Raw genomic sequence first — 12,981 nt, forward strand, 5'->3', positions numbered from 1 at the left:
GTGTTCTTGTGTGCTTATGAAGAGAAAGAGGTGCCATTGAAGGAGCTAGAGTTGGAGGGCAAGCTTTGGATCTGAACTTCCTGAGGTTGGAGCATCATTTGGAGGTAAAAAGCTTGGAGCTTTCTCAATCTTTTTGCTTTGTGCATTATCGACCATTTCTAGGGTTTTTGTCCCAAAGGTGGAGACTTTATGAGTAAAGAAGCTCCATAGACCTTGATCTGTCCATATTCAGTGTATAAGGTGCTATAAATCCATAAAAATCCAATCTTGGACGTTAGGAGTGAGTCATACATGAGATATGAGTTCTTTAGTCAAGGGAGTGGTGTGTTTTGGATGATGATGACCATTACAGCCATGCAAAGGCGTAAAGTCTTCGACTTTATGGATTAGGAGGCTGTAGGGGGTCCATATCTGTCTTTTGAGCCAAGGTCTTAACTGATTAAGACCATAAGTGAGATGATAGTGAAACTGGGATGTACGTTGAGCGTAAATCCCAATACGCGGGGCGTAGGGATCAAGCAGCCCGATATCAGCGTAGCGGCCGAGTACGCCCATCATAGGGATCTGGTACGCGCCGCGTACTCCTTAGAGTTGACTTTTGTTGACTTTTAGGGTTTAGTCAACGAATGGACTTTTGGACCATTGGAGGGGTAGAATGGTCTTTTACCCTTCTGAGAGAGCATAGGAAGGGATTAGTCTAGCCTTTGAGAGCCTTTATTGAGTAGAGATATTTTCTGTATGTGATTAGGCGGAGGCTAGATCAGTGTTTCGAGTTCGAGATCATTCGAGTTACCCGAGGTGAGTCTTCTCACTATACTTTACCTAGAGTGGTAATTATATGTGACCAGAGGGTCTTAGGTGCTTGCCTGAGTTATGCATTTCATGTGTGATATGTGCTGTGTGCTATCTTATGTGATATTTAGACTGGACCGGAGGGTCCAACGAACTGTGCTATATTATGACCGGACCGGAGGGTCCAACGATCTACAAGGCCAGAGGGTCCTCAACCAGACCGGACCGGAGGGTCCAACGAGCTAGACCGTACCAGAGGGTCCAACGAGCTACGGGACTGGAGGGTCCCGCTAAGACACATTGACCAGAGGGTCGTACAGAGTATAGCCTCGAGTGGCGAATTGTTGTATGTGGTATTTTGGGGAACTCACTAAGCTTCGTGCTTACCGTGTTATGTGTTATGTGTTTAAGGTTCTTATCAGGATTGTGGGAAGGCGGCGGATCGATTGTACATACAATAGAAAAGAGTCATGAATGAGGATCCTGGATTTTGATAATTACTTTTGAAAACTATTTTGAAATATGTTATGACATCGACACTTGAGATTTTGAGAATTATTATATGTGATTATGAGTTTTTAAAATTAAAAATGTTGTTTGAAAATTTACGTCGTTACAAGTTGGTATCAGAGCCTTGGTTTGAGGGATTCGGATGCACCTTCGGTAAATCTGGACTCAAACTGAGAATTTGAGAAGCTTTCAAAAGGAACGATTTTTCTAAAAATGAGTAAGAGAATTTTAAGAGAAAGAGGAAACGAACAGTGTGTACAATCAGCCAGCGTCCGAACGGTGATTTCCCAAAATACCCTTACTTATGTGTTATAAGTTGTTATGAGATATGTTATGCATGCTAGAGAGTAGGCTAGGTATTTCATATTTTAGGACTAGAATGGCCTGATTTGTGATGCCTTAGCCTAGGAGTTGCTGTTATCTGTGATGTGCTTTCGAGTATGTGCTGAGTAAGAGTATCCAGCAGGAATCCTTTTTAGGAAAGGATTTTAGTAGAGGAGTAATCTAGGAGAAATACCTAGATGAGCATTGGTGGAGTCTACTGAGAGGGTAGTCAGATGCCCGCGTGGGGTGAAGTTACTTGAGTTCGGTGATATCCTTCGGGCATGAGGAGAGCAAGTAGGATAATAGCCCAGAGGGGTTTTATGTGCTCGTAGAGATTATTCGATGCCCGAATGCTGCTTGCTTCGTGCTTTGTGGAACTCTCGATGATGGGAGTCAGCTACCAAGTTAATATGACGATATTCAGGGGGTAGATGGCTGGCATCATTTGGAGTTCTTCAGCAGCTGATGGCGGAGAAGTGTGAGGACCTAGGAAGAGCCTAGGGGTGACTATGGTCAGACGAGCGCGCTGACAGAGTAGATCATTTCGCTGGGAAGCGAACGCGCGCGACGGGATGGGTGATCGAGGAGGTTGAGCAGCTACTTAGGAACTCCAGGATGATCCGTGTAGAAAGTATGGGTAGATGTGGCAGGTAGTATGTGTTGGATATAGTGTCTAAGTCCATAACTATATTTGGTATGTACTTGACCCGACCCGGCATGGTCCATTTGGGTTGCACTTCACCCGAACAATTTATGGATAATCGTTTGAGAATAGTATAAGTTATGATTTATTAATATATTATAAGTCGTAATATATTAATATAAAATCATATTATTTAATTAGTATTGATCTATAATTAATCTAGGATTAATTTAGAGATCAAAAGTATGACTAATTAAATATGGGCTCTTGTATTTATATAGTGTGGGCTAATGCTTATTTGGAATGGGCTAGGCTTGCATGGAAAGTCCATGTATACTCCATGGAGCTTTAACCCATGGATCTCATGGAAATGAAAAGACATGGGTATTAGGGTTTACATGGATGTAACCCTAATCCACCACACTATATAAAGGAGGCTTTGGTTCTTGAAATCACACGAGTTGTGGTGAGTAAAGTAAGAGGGCCGATTTCAAGAAGGTGATTACTATTCTCTCAAAGTTCCAAGTTTGTAGTGATTTGTGATTTCCATTTGAGGCATCCATACTATTGGTGCTAGGCTCTAAAACTCCAAGCAATCAACTACAACTACAAGGTAAGTAATTATACTAGCTTTATTTGATTCAAGTTCCCCATGCAATGCTAGATAGGATAAGAACCTTGGAAAAATAATTATTTGCATGTATCATAGTCAAACATAGATCCAAGGTTTCTAGGGTTGCATGTACACCATAGGAGTGTTAGAATGCTCAAAAACCCATCAGTGGTATCAGAGCAAGGTTTGTTTATTTGATACTTGATGCAAAAAAAAAAAAAAAAACTTGAAAATCGAAGTTTTGTTCAAAAGCTCGTATCAAAATTTCAAGTTTTGTATATGTACTTACGATTCTTGAAATTTTTTGATATGAACATTCATAAACATATGAGTTTAGAAGATCATAGAAATTATGTGCTAATAATTGATTAGATTAATTCTTGATCTTTATGTGTTTTAATGGAGTCCATAACTAGTTCTTAAGTTATGGATAACCAAAAGTCACATTTATAAATAACCATTAAAAGAACACATAGGTTACAAAAAATGAAGAGTCTTCATTTTTAATAACCATTAACTCATAAGTTATGAGAAATGAAAAGTTTTGAAAGTTTACAAAACTTGCCCTCAAGTTTTGGAACATGTAAAATCATATTAAAAACTTTAGTTCCAACCCCTAGAATTTTAAAAGTTAAAATTCAACCCTTATACTTTATAATATTATAAGTTTAATAATATTTATATATGTATAAGATCAAGTCGTCTTACCGCTAGTACACCTCATTCACGAAGCCGGTCTATAAGGGGGGTATAAGGTTGTTGCCTATAAAATGGCAACTTAATGGGTGTCCACTCTCACCCACCGCTTCCTTGATCGGTGGAGGGTCATTAGCCGAACGGGTAGGACAAGGACTTATAAATTCTCATTAAAAGTATAATGATAATACTAAAGTAACTAAACTTTATTGAATTCCCAATCTTAGTTATTTTAGGAAAATGTGAATAAGGTGCTAATCCATGAAATTACACTTTACACTTTGTTTAAGTCGTTAGTAGAGCGTGTGTGGTTAACCGGCACACTAACTTGAACTTAACAAGGTAGGTAAAGGGTGACTTAATGTTTATCATAGTATCGATGGAGCGTGTGTGGTTAACCGGCACATCGATTGAGGGGTAATACATTAAGGGTACCAAGTATTTTGCATGGTTACTTCACACCTTGTTTTGTGATCCTCGGCATCCCAGTCACAAAACTTGAAGGGCTCACTCGAGATTGAAACATGCCATTGAAGAAAGTTCAATGAATCTCAAAGAATCTAGGAGTTTCTAAACCAATTAAAACCTAATTAAATATTTCGTTTTTCATGGTGGAAATTGGTGAATCGTCATTCACCTACCTTCAAATATCTTATAGCTTAGATTACGGCACCCCTCTTCTAAGTTATAAAATATTGTGTTGGGTCCTAGCCTTAATATTACATTTGGGTGTTTTGTTAAGGACTATCTCTATATCTAATCTAATCTATTCCCTCTTCTTTTCAGATGTCTTCCAATAACAATGCTTCTGGCTCAAACCCTACTAGCTCCTTCTCTCTCATGAATCTTTGTGGGAGAGTCATCTTTGATGGGTCCAACTTTACAGATTGGATCAGAAACATCAGGATGGTCACTCGGTATGAGAACAAAGAATATGTTCTCGACAAGGAGCTGAAGGTACCCGAGCCAACTGCTACTCATGAAGAGCTTGCTGAATATGAGGTACATGAAAGAGATTCTACAAAAGTGGCATGCATCATGATGGCCACCATGACAGCCGAGCTCCAAAAGTCCTATGAGGACTATTATCCTTTTGAGATGCACCAGGACTTGATGGACCGCTACCATCAAAGTGCTCGTCAAGAGCGATATGAAATAATCTCCTCCATGATAACAACCCGAATGAAGGATGGTGAACCCATCACAGGCCACATGCAGAAAATGCAAAGGTATGTGGACCGTTTACTGAAGCTGAATGTGAACTTCCCTGAGGAGTTAGTAATATACATCATTTTGCACTCCTTGCCATCGTGTTATGATCAATTCCGCATGACATATCACATGAACAAGGAAGAAGTCACCCACAGCAAACTTCAAGGACTCTTGAAGACCGCCGAAAGTGGTCTAAAGGGTAAGTCGGTTGTTACTACTCCTACTCCTACTCCAACTGCGGCCAATGTCTTGGCAATCGGGCAGGGCAAAGGGAAGAAGAGAAAGAACCCTTCTAAGGGTACCAAGGGTAAGACCCTTGAAGGCTCCTCTTCAAGCAAAACCAAGAAAGGTTTTGTCACTCCTTCTGCTAACCCTAATGAGGCTGAATGCTTCTATTGCCATGAAAAGTCGCACTGGAAGTGAAACTGCCCAAAGTACCAGCAAGATTTGAAGGATGGGAAAGTAAAACCCAACCATGCAGGTATATACACTATATTGTCTAATAACTCACCTCATTCTAAGTCTTGGGTCCTTGATACAGGTTGTGGTATTCACATATGTTGTGATTTGCAGGGACTAAAAAGAAGTGAGAATGTGGAGCAGGGAAAGATAAACTTGATCATGGGAAACAGGAAAGCTTCATCTGTCACCAAGATAGGAGTTTATTCCTTAGTGCTAAATAGTGGGTTTACATTAGATTTGAATAAATGTTATTATTCGCCAGAAATGGCAAGAAATGTTATTTCCTTTCATGCATTGTATAAACAAGGTTTTACCTTTTATTTTGATAATAATAATGGTAGTATTGATGCTTTCTTTAATAATGTTCTTTATTTTAAAGCATTACCTTGTGATGGCGTGTATGAAACTGTATTTGTTGTAGATAATCTAGGAAATAATGTATTGTGTATTAACTCTTCCACTAGCTTAGATAAAGCATCCTTATGGCATTGTCGTCTTGGACATGTAAGCAAGAAACGCATAGGCCAACTCCAAAAGGATGGAGTCTTGGAGTCATTTGACCTAAAGTCAGATGATAGTTGTGAATCTTGTTTGCTTGGTAAAATGACAAAGTCACCTTTTACTGGCACTTGTGCTAGGGGTGAAGGTTTGTTGGACCTCATACACACGCATGTGTGTGGACCCTTCAGAACCGCCACAAGAGATGCTAATCGGTTCTATGTGACTTTTACTGATGATTTTAGTAGATATGGATATGTGTACCTAATCAAGCATAAGTCAGAAACCTTCGAGAAATTCAAAGAGTTTAAGCAAGAAGTGGAGAATCAGTTGGGCAGGAACATTAAGATGCTTCGATCCGATCATGGTGGTGAGTATCTTAGTACTGAGTTCCTTGACTATCTTAAGGAATGTGTGATTGTCTCACAATTGACACCTCCTAGGACACCACAGTTGAATGGTGTAGCTGAGAGGCGCAATCGGACCTTGTTGGACATGGTTCGTTCCATGATGAGTCGAGCTTCGATACCAATCTCATTTTGGGGGTATGCCTTAGAGACTGCCGCCCATATCCTTAATCTAGTCCCTACAAAGAAGGTTGCCAAAACACCTCACGAGGTGTGGACTGGAAAAGTTCCCAATCTAGACCACATCAAGATTTGGGGTTGCGAGGCTTTCGTGAGACGCGAGACTCACAATAAGCTCGAACCCCGAAGCGAAAGGTGTATTTTCATCGGCTACCCACAGAAATCCTTTGGTTACATCTTCTACAGACCCAGTGATAATGTGGTCTTTGTAGCAAGAAGAGGATTCTTTCGAGAGAGAGAATTCATGAGCCAAGGAGACAGTGGGAGGCAAATTGACCTTGAGGAAATTCAAGAGTCAAGTGGTGAAGGAACCTCAAACCCTAGCCCTCAACCTGAGGAGGAAACTCCTGTTGAGCCGACTGAAGAATCTATACCTCTGAGGCGTTCCACCAGAGTTAGGAATGCACCTGAGCATTATTATGGTTTTCATATTACTGCAGAAGGTGAGACACTTATCAGTGATAACACACTGGTAAATCTGGATGAGCCTAACAGCTACACGGAAGCCATGTCAGGCCCTGAGGCTGCTAAATGGAAAGAGGCTATGGATAGCGAGATACAGTCCATGTATGACAATCAAGTTTGGAACTTGGTTGACAATGTACCTGATCGTAAGATAGTTGGGTGCAAATGGATCTTCAAGAAGAAGACCGACATGGATGGTAATGTACACACTTATAAGGCACGACTGGTTGCAAAGGGTTATTCTCAAACTCCGGGAGTTGATTATGATGAGACCTTTTCACCAGTGGCCAAGATTAAGTCTATTAGGGTTCTGTTAGCCATTGCTGCATTTCATGATTATGAAATATGGCAAATGGATGTCAAAACCGCTTTCCTTAATGGAAAGTTGGCTGAAGATGTTTACATGGTTTAGCCAAAGGGTTTTGTCAGTACAGAGTACCCCAGTAGAGTGTGTAAGCTCGAGAAATCCATTTATGGATTAAAACAGGCACCTCGCAGATGGAATCTTTGCTTTGATGAGAAAGTCAAAGAATTTGGCTGTTCAAGGAGTGAAGATGAATCTTGTATCTATATCAAGGCTAGTGGGAGTATAGTCAGTTTTTTGGTACTGTATGTGGATGACATACTACTCATAGGAAATGACATCCCAACCCTGCAGGAAGTAAAGTCCTGGCTTGGGAAGTGTTTCGCTATGAAGGAGCTTGGAGAAGCTGCCTATATCATAGGGATAAGGATTTTGAGAAACAGGAGTAAAAGACTAATTGGACTTAGTCAAAGCACCTATGTGGACAAAGTGTTGAAAAGGTTCAACATGCATAACTCCAAGAAAGGAGAGTTACCCATCCAGAGTAACGCCAGATTGAGTAAGACACAAAGCCCTAGTACTGAGGCTGAGATAGCAGAAATGAGTCGAATACCTTATGCTTCAGCTGTAGGATCGATCATGTATGCTATGACGTGTACTCGACCTGATGTAGCCTTTGCTTTGAGCATGGTTAGCAGGTATCAGGGGAACCCTGGCAAGGCACACTGGACTGCGGTAAAGAATATCCTCAAGTACCTACGGAGGACTAAGGACTGGGTCCTTACCCTCGGTGGCAGTGAGGACTTGAGAGTTGTAGGGTACAGTGATGCTAGCTTTCAGACTGACAGGGATAATTTCCGCTCTCAGTCGGGCTGGGTCTTTACTCTAAACGGAGGGGTAATTACTTGGAAAAGTTCCAAGCAGGAGACAGTGGCTGATTCCACTTGTGAATCAGAGTATATAGCAGCAAGCGAGGCAGCAAAGGAGGCTATATGGCTAAAGAACTTCATCGGAGACCTTGGAGTTGTACCAGCTATAAAGGAGCCAATGGAGATTTTCTGTGACAGCAATAGTGCGGTTGCCTTAGACAAGGAACCAAGAGATCATGGGAGATCCAGACACATTGACAGAAAATATCACTTCATTAGACATCGAATAAAAGAAGGAATCCTTGTGGCAAAGAGGGTATCATCGGATGAGAACCCAGCAGATCCCCTCACGAAGGGACTGACTCCGGCTAAGCATCTCCAGCATGCTCGGAGCATAGGGCTGAAGGATGATATTAGTTTTAGTAGTTACATAATCTTGAAATTTGTAAAATGTAATTGACATTTTATGATAAATAAAAGCTGTTATTTATGAGTAAAGTGTTGCTATCTCTTGTCAATCGTTTACTATTATTTCTTTTTGCATGTTTTGACTTCCAGAATAATTATGTTATGGTTTATATCATATTATTCAAAGTCTCCACAGTCGGTCATATGTTGGAAGTAGATATGAATCAAGACTGTCATGGGTTGGCTTGTAGAGGTCTAAGATGTTAGACAAAGCGGGGCTACAGCACTCATGAGTGCTCATAAGTTCTGAGTATTGGATTCAACCCACGCTCACTTGTATCACTTCATGGAATTTATCGTGAGACGGTAATATCATATAAGTCTTCAAACCTAGAGATATGATTTGTTGCCTATGATTTGGTTATGCATTCATTGCACGAAAACGCATTGGTAACTCGATGTTATAAATGGTGCTTTTGTGTGTAATTCAACAAGTAGTAGAGCAAACATATGAGTCGAAGTTTATCTGTTCCTTCTAGGATTAGAAGCGATATCTGGGCCCCTCGATGATTTTGTTTTGACCTATGTACCGGGCCCGGTCAGAACTAAATTGATGTGTTCAGTTAAGTTCTATGTCAAACAAATCGGAAATCGGAAAACAAATGCTGGACAATAAGCAAGACCATGTTCCATGTATTTGTCCGGCTGATATCTAGAACAGAGGATTATATGATCACTTATCTAAAATGGCGCTTCATAGTTCAATAGAGTTTAAAGAGCTACGATTGCTGATCGGTTCCTGAAGTCATACTTGCAACTATAGTTATTAGACTTATCCAAGTGGGAGACTGTTGGATATAGTGTCTAAGTCCATAACTATATTTGGTATGTACTTGACCCGACCCGGCATGGTCCATTTGGGTTGCACTTCACCCGAACAATTTATGGATAATCGTTTGAGAATAGTATAAGTTATGATTTATTAATATATTATAAGTCGTAATATATTAATATAAAATCATATTATTTAATTAGTATTGATCTATAATTAATCTAGGATAAATTTAGAGATCAAAAGTATGACTAATTAAATATGGGCTCTTGTATTTATATAGTGTGGGCTAATGCTTATTTGGAATGGGCTAGGCTTGCATGGAAAGTCCATGGATACTCCATGGAGCTTTAACCCATGGATCTCATGGAAATGAAAAGACATGGGTATTAGGGTTTACATGGATGTAACCCTAATCCACCACACTATATAAAGGAGGCTTTGGTTCTTGAAATCACACGAGTTGTGGTGAGTAAAGTAAGAGGGCCGATTTCAAGAAGGTGATTACTATTCTCTCAAAGTTCCAAGTTTGTGGTGATTTGTGATTTCCATTTGAGGCATCCACACTATTGGTGCTAGGCTCTAAAACTCCAAGCAATCAACTACAACTACAAGGTAAGTAATTATACTAGCTTTATTTGATTCAAGTTCCCCATGCAATGCTAGATAGGATAAGAACCTTGGAAAAATAATTATTTGCATGTATCATAGTCAAACATAGATCCAAGGTTTCTAGGCTTGCATGTACACCATAGGAGTGTTAGAATGCTCAAAAACCCATCAGTGGTATCAGAGCAAGGTTTGTTTATTTGATACTTGATGCAAAAAAAAAAAAAAAACTTGAAAATCGAAGTTTTGTTCAAAAGCTCGTATCAAAATTTCAAGTTTTGTATATGTACTTACGATTCTTGAAATTTTTTGATATGAACATTCATAAACATATGAGTTTAGAAGATCATAGAAATTATGTGCTAATAATTGATTAGATTAATTCTTGATCTTTATGTGTTTTAATGGAGTCCATAACTAGTTCTTAAGTTATGGATAACCAAAAGTCACATTTATAAATAACCATTAAAAGAACACATAGGTTACAAAAAATGAAGAGTCTTCATTTTTAATAACCATTAACTCATAAGTTATGAGAAATGAAAAGTTTTGAAAGTTTACAAAACTTGCCCTCAAGTTTTGGAACATGTAAAGTCATATTAAAAACTTTAGTTCCAACCCCTAGAATTTTAAAAGTTAAAATTCAACCCTTATACTTTATAATATTATAAGTTTAATAATATTTATATATGTATAAGATCAAGTCGTCTTACCGCTAGTACGCCTCATTCACGAAGCCGGTCTATAAGGGGGGTATAAGGTTGTTGCCTATAAAATGGCAACTTAATGGGTGTCCACTCTCACCCACCGCTTCCTTGATCGGTGGAGGGTCGTTAGCCGAACGGGTAGGACAAGGACTTATAAATTCTCATTAAAAGTATAATGATAATACTAAAGTAACTAAACTTTATTGAATTCCCAATCTTAGTTATTTTAGGAAAATGTGAATAAGGTGCTAATCCATGAAATTACACTTTACACTTTCTTTAAGTCGTTAGTGGAGCGTGTGTGGTTAACCGGCACACTAACTTGAACTTAACAAGGTAGGTAAAGGGTGACTTAATGTTTATCATAGTTTCGATGGAGCGTGTGTGGTTAACCAGCACATCGATTGAGGGGTAATACATTAAGGGTACCAAGTAATTTGCATGGTTACTTCACACCTTGTTTTTTGATCCTCGACATCCCAGTCACAAAACTTGAACGACACACTCGAGATTGAAACATGCCATTGAAGAATGTTCAATGAATCTCAAAGATTCTAGGAGTTTCTAAACCAATTAAAACCTAATTAAATATTTCGTTTTTCATGGTGGAAATTGGTGAATCGTCATTCACCTACCTTCAAATATCTTATAGCTTAGATTACGGCATCCCTCTTCTAAGTTATAAAATATTGTGTTGGGTCCTAGCCTTAATATTACATTTGGGTGTTTTGTTAAGGACTATCTCTATATCTAATCTAATCTATTCCCTCTTCTTTTCAGATGTCTTCCAATAACAATGCTTCTGGCTCAAAACCTACTAGCTCCTTCTCTCTCATGAATCTTTGTGGGAGAGTCATCTTTGATGGGTCCAACTTTACAGATTGGATCAGAAACATCAGGATGGTCACTCGGTATGATAACAAAGAATATGTTCTCGACAAGGAGCTGAAGGTACCCGAGCCAACTGCTACTCCTGAAGAGCTTGCTGAATATGAGGTACATGAAAGTGATGCTACAAAAGTGGCATGCATCATGATGGCCACCATGACAGCCGAGCTCCAAAAGTCCTATGAGGACTATTATCCTTTTGAGATGCACCAGGACTTGATGGACCGCTACCATCAAAGTGCTCGTCAAGAGCGATATGAAATAATCTCCTCCATGATAACAACCCGAATGAAGGATGGTGAACCCATCACAGGCCACATGCAGAAAATGCAAAGGTATGTGGACCGTTTACTGAAGCTGAATGTGAACTTCCCTGAGGAGTTAGCAATATACATCATTTTGCACTCCTTGCCATCGTGTTATGATCAATTCCGCATGACATATCACATGAACAAGGAAGAAGTCACCCTCAGCAAAGTTCAAGGACTCTTGAAGACCGCCGAAAGTGGTCTAAAGGGTAAGTTGGTTGTTACTACTCCTACTCCTACTCCAACTGCGGCCAATGTCTTGGCAATCGGGCATGGCAAAGGGAAGAAGAGAAAGAACCCTTGTAAGGGTACTAAGGGTAAGACCCTTGAAGGCTCCTCTTCAAGCAAAACCAAGAAAGGTTTTGTCACTCCTTCTGCTAACCCTAATGAGGCTGAATGCTTCTATTGCCATGAAAAGTTGCACTGGAAGCGAAACTGCCCAAAGTACCAGCAAGATTTGAAGGATGGGAAAGTAAAACCCAACCATGCAGGTATATACACTATATTGTCTAATAACTCACCTCATTCTAAGTCTTGGGTCCTTGATACAGGTTGTGGTATTCACATATGTTGTGATTTGCAGGGACTAAAAAGAAGTGAGAATGTGGAGCAGGGAAAGATAAACTTGATCATGGGAAACAGGAAAGCTTCACCTATCACCAAGATAGGAGTTTATTCCTTAGTGCTAAATAGTGGGTTTACATTAGATTTGAATAAATGTTATTATTCGCCAGAAATGGCAAGAAATGTTATTTCCTTTCATGCATTGTATAAACAAGGTTTTACCTTTTATTTTGATAATAATAATGGTAGTATTGATGCTTTCTTTAATAATGTTCTTTATTTTAAAGCATTACCTTGTGATGGCGTGTATGAAACTGTATTTGTTGTAGATAATCTAGGAAATAATGTATTGTGTATTAACTCTTCCACTAGCTTAGATAAAGCATCCTTATGGCATTGTCGTCTTGGACATGTAAGCAAGAAACGCATAGGCCAACTCCAAAAGGATGGAGTCTTGGAGTCATTTGACCTAAAGTCAGATGATAGTTGTGAATCTTGTTTGCTTGGTAAAATGACAAAGTCACCTTTTACTGGCACTTGTGCTAGGGGTGAAGGTTTGTTGGACCTCATACACACGCATGTGTGTGGACCCTTCAGAACCGCCACAAGAGATGCTAATCAGTTCTATGTGACTTTTACTGATGATTTTAGTAGATATGGATATGTGTACCTAATCAAGCATAAGTCAGA

Source organism: Lactuca virosa, chromosome 5 (genome assembly GCF_052849685.1).
Source record: "Lactuca virosa cultivar CGN04683 chromosome 5, Lactuca_virosa_CGN04683_v6, whole genome shotgun sequence".
Lineage (NCBI taxonomy): Eukaryota > Viridiplantae > Streptophyta > Magnoliopsida > Asterales > Asteraceae > Lactuca > Lactuca virosa.